Below are 8,691 nucleotides of genomic sequence, written 5' to 3'. Positions count from 1 at the left end.
TTAAACACTCCAACAGCTACAACTGAAATTCTGCTCCCATCAGCCAAAGTAAGAAACAATTCCCCTTCATTCAACTTTCTGGTCTCCTAGAACCCTTGCCAAGTATTGTAGTTATGATTAGCACAACCTGAATCCACACACCAAGAATCCGTGGGATTTTATACTAAACATATTTCAAGAAGGAATGAACTTTTCATACCCTTATTATTGGCAGCTCTGAATTTTAGACAATTTCTTTTCCAAAGACCTTTCTCGCCACAATGGAAACACTTTCCTTTGACGTAGTCCTTCTTCTTTCCCTTGTTGGCAACTCCTAAGGTAATTTGTTTACCATCTTGCTTGGCGAAGTCCTTCTTCTTCTTCTTTTTACCCTTGCCTTTGGATTTAGGTTGAGAAGAAGAAGCTTTAACCATATTAGCATCAACACTGGATGTACCAAGAATGCCTTCCGCCGCCACCAATTCGTTCATTAATTATGAAAATGTATAAATCTTTATGTTTATGTTATAATTAAGTCTGAATTCCTTGAATGATTCTGGTAGTTACTAGATTATCATATCCGCTTGGGATTCTCCATCAATATCGGCACCTAAAACCTCCAGTGTATTCAGATGAAAGATCATCATAAGACAATGCTCCCTTACTAAAGTACCTTCAGCCATTTTGGTATTATAAATCAACCTCATAGTTTCTTGCCTAGCAGAACGGCCTTACTCACCAAACATCTCCTTCAAGCTTAGCATTATGTCTGAAGCTAGTTCTACATCCTGCATTTGATGTTATAGAACATTTGAGATAGAAGCTAGGATATAGCACTTGGCCATCTCATTAGATTTCTGCCAACAAACATATTGCTATTTTTCCTCAGAAGGAGCGTCTAATAATGGAAAGTTAGGACAAGGTTCTTTAGTGGCGAGAACAATGTCCAAGTTTCTTTTCTAGTCACCATAGTTAGATCCAGTTAGTTTGTTTTGATTAAGAATAGCAACAAGTGGGCTAAAAGATGCCATGATTTAAATTTGAAAATAACAAACATGAATATAATAAGTAAACTGGATATTATCAATTTAGCATATAAACATATGGTATGGAACCTTAATAAAACCATAACATAAAATCTGCAACGACAACCCAATCCATGTCTATAATTCCTTTGTAGCAAGTATATTATAAACATCATGATTGATTAAGAACTATTCTCATTATTAGTGCTGTCATGATAATTCTTATCAAACACTAATAATATGCCATATTAACTTTAGCCTCTAAGTAAATAATGACATAGCTCCTTTAAGAGGTTAACATTACATTTAGTCTCGTGTAAACCATTATCTAGAATCATGTGTAGCCACATTTCATCTCCCTTATAGTGTTTGAACTTGTAGTACCATGAAACAAAACACCCTTCTTTGGGATTGCAAGACATATACGAAAAAATGAGGTTCTTGTTCACACTGCCTTAAATGGTTAAGTTCAATCTTGTATTACTATGAAGTAAACACCTTCCTTTGGGATTGTGAGGCATATACACCAAGATGAGGTGCTTACCCACACTACTTTGAACCGATAATGGAGGCCATGAGATCCAACCCTTGTATCTCTCTCCCACTAGATATTTTAAAAGAAAGGCTTTTTAATTAGAAAACATGTGTAATCTAATTTCACGCATATCCATGTTTATTTGTATAGGGTTTCTTTTCTCACGATCCTCGACAATTATAAGGATTATTTTAAGGGCCGTCTCAGATAATGCAATTGGATGAAACTTGATGCAAAGGTTTTATGCAAGCATATTGTAACCGAAGACATATGCCCTAGTTCATCTTTCTTTTGAAGAAGTTGCTACGTTTGTATGCCTTAGGGTTTTGTGACCAAGGAGCTTCTTAATCTTCATCGTGTGGATGAACTGAAGAACTTTATAGCCAACATCCTTCTCAAGTTGGTGTGTTAGTCATGTACTTGGGTTAGTGCATCGATTGGTTAGTCACGTACTAGGAGCCGTGCATTGAAAATGAGAGATTGTCACTACATTACAAGTCCAATTGTGTATTGAAGTAAGGGTTCAACTATAGGTTGGTATAAGGTATTAGGATTCCTTTACTTGTAACTGCTTGTTATAATAATAGTGGATTCTCGAGAGTGGTGACCTTAAATTCAACTAATGGGGTTTTTCCTCAGTGGTTTTCCCCATTCATAAACAAATCACCCGTGTCAAATTTAATTTCCGATGCATTTAGTTTATTTGGTGAATTGTTTGTGCTACCATGCTTATTGCATGCAATTGAATTTAATTAATTAACTTGGCTAATTAATTGATTAATTTACCAAAGGGGTCAATACATTCTTGGCCTATCATTTACTTCATAGTACTATAAGATTGAACTTATCCGTTTAAAGTAGTGTGAACAAGCACCTCGTCTTGGCATATATGCCTCGCAATCCCAAAGGAGGGTGTTTTGCTTCATGGTACTACAAGTTTAAACACTATAAGGGAGATGAAATGTGGCTACACATGATTCTAGATAATGGTGTACACTAGACTAAGTGTAATGTTAACCTCCCAAAGGAGCTATGTCATTATTACTTAGAGGCTGAAGGAAAAGCGGCAAATTATTTTTGTTTGGTAAGAGTTACCATGATAGCATTAATAATGAGAATAATTTTCACCTAATCATAGTGCTTGGTATTCACTCTATGCTGAGGAATGTTAATTGCGGGATTAGGTTGTCGTTGCACCTACTATAATATGGTTTTCAGGTTCCATATTATATGGTTATGGATGCAAAATATAATGTCCTTGTAATTATGTTCATAGTCTCCAAATAAAGTTGCAATAAATTTTGTTCTCTAGCTACTATTTTAATTGAATCACATTAACTAAGAAATAATTTTGGACATGGTGCTTAAAGGAGCTGAAGTACATAAATATGTTTCAATTCAGTGTTGTCATAATTTCTTATGCATGATGCAATGATGGAAGATAGCTTATGATATGATCATAGTCTCCACTAAAATGCTAAAATGTTTATCTCAATTGTGCTAGAGCATGAGATGCAAGAGTTAGTACTAGACTTAGACTTTATATTTAGTCTAAATGAGAGTTTTGGTATGAATCATATTGAGTGCTAAGAAACACTTAAGAGTTCCAATTCTATATCATTTTATGAAAATATTTTATTTTTAAATGAATTGGAATTCTTGGATGTAGAGATTAAGTGTTAATCTCATATGGATATGATCCACAGGTCTGTGTTAGAATCATTTGATCAATTCAGATTGTTTTGAAAATATATTCTTTTTATATTATCTGAGTGGATAAGTGAGTTCTACGCAACAGAAGACATCCTAAAAGCTAAGGCTAGGATCAATATGATTTAATTCAAATTCTTAGCCTGAACCGAAAGGTAAGGGTGGTAAGAAGAGGAATCATAATACCAAACAGTTTGACAAGCTAGTTGCCAAAAGGAAATTAGACTCAAAAGTATGACCAAAAGAAAGTGTTTCCATTTTGGTAAAGCTAAGCATTGTCCATGATTGTTTTCTAAATGGAAATTTACATGTTTTACTTTTTAAAGAGAAAGTTTCCACCCTTTGGTATTGTATGTCTTGACACTTATGTCTAGATCTTATTAATCTAAATGGTATTCAAGATTGGTGAAAGAGGGCTATTAGAACCATTATTTTTTTATATTCCCAGTCTATGAATTCTATTTAGAGGATAATATGATGTAGGGCTCCTTTATTGTAAAGAAATATAGTTTCAATGACTTCTTTAAGTTAGTGCATACATGAAGGAGGAATAAGACCCTTTAAGAAATAGTAACATACATTACAAGTATCTCCATTTGCTTGTTTCTTTTGGAGATATACTCTATGTATTACTGTACATTTTCTAAAATTGATTTCAAAAGTTTGTTCCTAGAACATTTGTCAAATTGTGGATTGGGTAAAAACCTAGTATATGATACTTCCACTTTTTGAGATGTCTAGCACTTGTGCTAGAAAGGAAGTCTGACAAATTGAAATCAAAAGATAGAAAAATGTGTGTTTATGTGAGGTATCCAAAAGGAATTGCAGAATATTATTTTGGTAGTCATAAAGACAAGATGTTTGTAAAGTACAAATACAAAGTTTCTTGATGATGACTATGTGAATAATCTTAAAGCTAAACGTAGAATTGTTCTAGAAGAAAAATGTCAAATTTGTTGTAGGACAACTATAAAATACATTAAGAAATGAGATGGTTGTATTAGATACACCACAAGGCATTATTCTATATATATATATATATATATATAGCTAGTGTAACAACCGTCTCACTTAAAATTATTTTAATTACTTCTAAAGTGGAGTTGATGAATTATTTAATTTATTTTCATGGTGACATTATTTAAAAAAAAAAGGGGGGCTAACGTGTATAGTTATTTTGTATGGATTATTCATATTTAACTTTTAGTCTCCTTATTGGTTTAGGACTAGGATAAGAGACTAAAACCTATTTGGATTAGGAGTTTAAGTGTTATTGAAATTCTTTAGAGTCCTAGCCTATGTAAACAAGCTTAATATGAGTTTTAGTGGGTTTTAAATTTGAGCCCAAGTGAAAACAGTTTTTACATGTAAGTAAGTTAGGGTTTTCCTGCTGAAAGACATAGAGAGAGAGACGGCAAAAGTACAGAAACAAAATCCTGCATCGGTGTGGTGGTGTGGTCAGGTTTATCTCTCTCAAACCCTCATGGAAATAACCCAGTTGCTAGAGTTTACGCATGGTAGTGGGGCTGGACTTTTGAATCTTGTAATCTATATCGTGGTCAAGTTCTAAACTTTTTCAATGCATGCTTCAACTCACTACGTCCTATGGCTAGGAATTAATTGGTATATAACCCATTGTGTTCCTTCTATGGCTTACGGGTAGGATAGATCCTTGAATATTATATATATATATATATATATATATATATTTATTTATTTATTTATTTATATCTTAGATAAACTATATATATATATATATATATATTTATTTATTTATTTATATCTTAGATAAACTCTCTAACACTCAGTACACACTATAGTCACTATGTCCTACGGGTAGAATTTTAAGTGAATGATATATATATTATTTTGGGTTATATGATCTATAAGCATGTGATCATTTGGAAGCCAACTTGTACTAGGAGAATTTAATAGCATAGAGATTTACATATTTGGCTCATTAGAATTGCTTATAGGTATTGATTTTGGAGTACTTGATAAAGCAATTGAGTACTAGATTAGCTATAGTTTCAGAATAAGTAGTGAGATACGAATTTTATGAGTGAAATTTATATTTTGTTGCTGCCTTAGTGTATCCATTCTTATTGAGTCGTCTTGTGTTTATTTAGGTTCTATTTGATATTGTTTCAGACCGTTGAGGTGAAGCTTGGTTTAACAACTAGAGGTAAGTAGACTATAGAACATGACGTCTCTCAAGACGTATATATATATATATATATATTTGGTAAAAATATACTTATATATATACATAATTGTGAAGGAAGTTTCAAAAACTTATACCATTATAAATGCATAATATATATACCAAAATTTTATTATTTATTATATATTGTTATTATGAAACTGTACATGTCAAGAATGTTTCCAAACAGTTAGTTAGACAGTCTGCAACCTTTGCCAACACAGGGTTAAGTGTTGGCCTTCGGCCGATGTAGTGTTATTGTGGTGTGGTGCAGTGTTATTGTTTGCTCTTTAGAGCCAGTGTTGCCTCTTTGAGGTTAGTGTTATTGTTTCCCATGGGAATCACCCACCAAGTATTTAGCATCTTATATCTTTGTCTGACTAATGTTTTCCATATCGAATTACTATTTTATTGTTACTAATCTTTATAAGTGGAAAAAGATTGTTTATTGTTATAATATATTGTTTCTACCTATTTAGTGTATTTTGGCTAACTAAAGTGGTTATTATTTTATTTAATGATTACAGCATTATAGTGAAATGTTTTATTCTTGACAGTTTTATAGAATATATTATATTACTATTAAAAGCTAGTTGTAAATGTTTTGTAAAGACTATGCTTTGTCAATGATACTAATGGTTGTTTTGAAAGACATCCTCATGTTATGTTGTCTCTTATTGGGCTTCTAGCTCACCCCCCTTCTTTCCATCCTTTCAGATTAGAGCAGTGGTATATCTTTTGTTGGTAGATCAGTGGAGCCTTAGATTGACGACTTCTTTTGGAGCTATGTTAGTTGGTGAACTATTTTAATATTTTTTTTGGATAGTGAGTTTCACATTTGTGGAACTATTTGAGATTGTATTTGGAGACTTTATTGTTAAGGTTTTTTTTTTTTTTTTTTTTTTTTTTTTTTTTTTTTTTTATGGATCTCATGGGAAAGATATTGATTATTTGAAGTTTATTTGTGGATATTTAATTACGCTCTGTTCCATTATATTATTGTTGAATATTTCTAAGACAGGTTATGCTTTTAAATCCTGTGTATGGGTTTGGGGCGTTACAGCTAGTACACTGGTACAATATCGTAGTGGGAGGATTATCAATTACCAAATAAATTCATACTTTTAGGATAAACTTTTGAAGTCATTCCACAAGGATATGAATATGATCCTCAGTCCTACATAGAGGCAATAGACGATATGAATATGGAATACTGGATCAAGGTTATGTGAATAGAATTAAATTCTATTTAAAGTCTAGAAGGTACAAACCTTCAAAGTCTAGTGGCATTAAACCTATTGTTCTCAAATAGGTCTACAAGAAAGATGAGATTGATAGATTTGAAGGTACAAACCTTCAAAGTCAAGACTAGTGGTGAAAAGATTTATTCAGAAAGAAATGGTTCGACTATGAAATTTTTTTTTCACCAATAGTCAAGTTTGACTCTATCTAGATTCTTTTATCCATTATGTTTCATTTGGATGAAATATGGCAATGGATATCGAGAAAGCTTCTTTTAGTAGCAATCTTAAGGGAGACATCTGTATGTTGTAACTAGACTTGTACATAGTAAAGAACCAATAGTGTTTAGTATGCAAATTGCTTAAATTCCATTTATGGACTAAAGCAAGCATACTAATCATAAAATACAATCTTTGATCAAGAAATTAAATTGTTTGATTTTGTTCAAGTATTAAAAGGCCTTATGTGTGTAAATGCTTATAGAATAGTAAATCTCTTAATGTATGTTGATGACATTCTAATCATTTAGAATGATGTAGAGTTATTGTCATCAATAGAGTTTTTGTTGTCTAGTCTAGTTTGATATAAAGTACTTGAGAAAGACTAGTCACATCCTAAGAATTAAACTTTGTTAAAATTCAGAAATTAGGATGTTAGGTCTACCTCAAACTGCTTTAATAGATTAGATTCTAGCCAAATGTAGCATGTAATACTTCAAGAAAGGATTCTTTCTTTTTAAGTTTGAAGTTCCTTTATAAAGGACTATAGTCCTAAGACATATAAAAGGAAGAGTATATTAAGATGGTTCCTTATACCATATCAATAGGAAGTTTTATGCTATGCTAAATACTAGGCTAAATATCTATTTTGCGATGAGCATGGTAAGCAAATATCAATTGAATCTAAGATCACTTAATTTAGTGGGAGTAAAGCATATACTCAAATATATTAGGAGAATGAAGGACTATATGCTTGTCCACCAAAGTGAGGATTTGATGGATACTAGATGTACAAATGCTGACTTGTAGTTTGATTATGATTCATGAAATTGGACTTCAAGATATGTGTTCATCCTAGGTGGTGAAGATACACATTAAGCGTAAGTATTATCTCATTAGAGAGATATGAGTACGTGAGAAGTAGTAGCAGAAAAGATAATTTATGTAATAAATTTGGCTGAAACTTGTTTCAAAACCTTGCCTTAGAGTGACTATGAATTACTCTAAAGGGAAATAAATGTTGGATATTTGATAAATTGTCTTTGAGGGCAAGTGGGAGATTGTTAGGGTTTGTACCATAAAATCCAATTTATTGGCATGTCATAAATAATTAAATTGTTTAATTATATGAGACTGTTTATAAATGAACTAATGGGACATTATCATATAGTCCATGAGATGCATAGTATGTGATTTAGTCACAGAAGATATAAATCACAAGTTCTTTGTAAACTCAAAATTTTAGTTCGTAGTCGGTGATGGAATTTGGTATTTCATCTGAAGACTATAACGTATCGACCAAGATGATTTGTCTTGATCATAGAAGTGAAGACTTCTAGTTGGTATGTTGATATATTTTAAGAGTTAAGACATATTGAACTAGACCACTGTGAGATTTATTATTCTCCTAACAACTGTCAAATGAATAATAAATCTCACGACTTCTATTTACAGGAACTCTTAATCCTAAGAGAATAATGGATATGATCATGAAGTGTAGGTTACTTTGATATATCAAGAGTGAGATCTAAAGTCACGATCAAAACCTCAATATGTTGGGTAGCTACATTTAGTGTTGATGGAACATATATTCTCAAGATGGAATTCATAATCTCTTAATGGAGATATAAAAAATTCCCTTGAGATAAGTTTAATGGGTTTGGTTATTTAGAGTGTTAAGCCTAACCACTTTAGTAAGGAGTTACTAAAGTAGATATTTATGAAATTGGATTTCATAAATATATGATGAATAACTTAAAGGATTAAACCAGGTATTTA

The sequence above is a fragment of the Quercus robur genome, chromosome 5 (assembly GCF_932294415.1).
Source record: "Quercus robur chromosome 5, dhQueRobu3.1, whole genome shotgun sequence".
NCBI classification, from domain to species: domain Eukaryota; kingdom Viridiplantae; phylum Streptophyta; class Magnoliopsida; order Fagales; family Fagaceae; genus Quercus; species Quercus robur.
The sequence above is the reverse complement of the archived record's forward strand: the minus strand, read 5'-3'. Positions refer to the sequence as shown.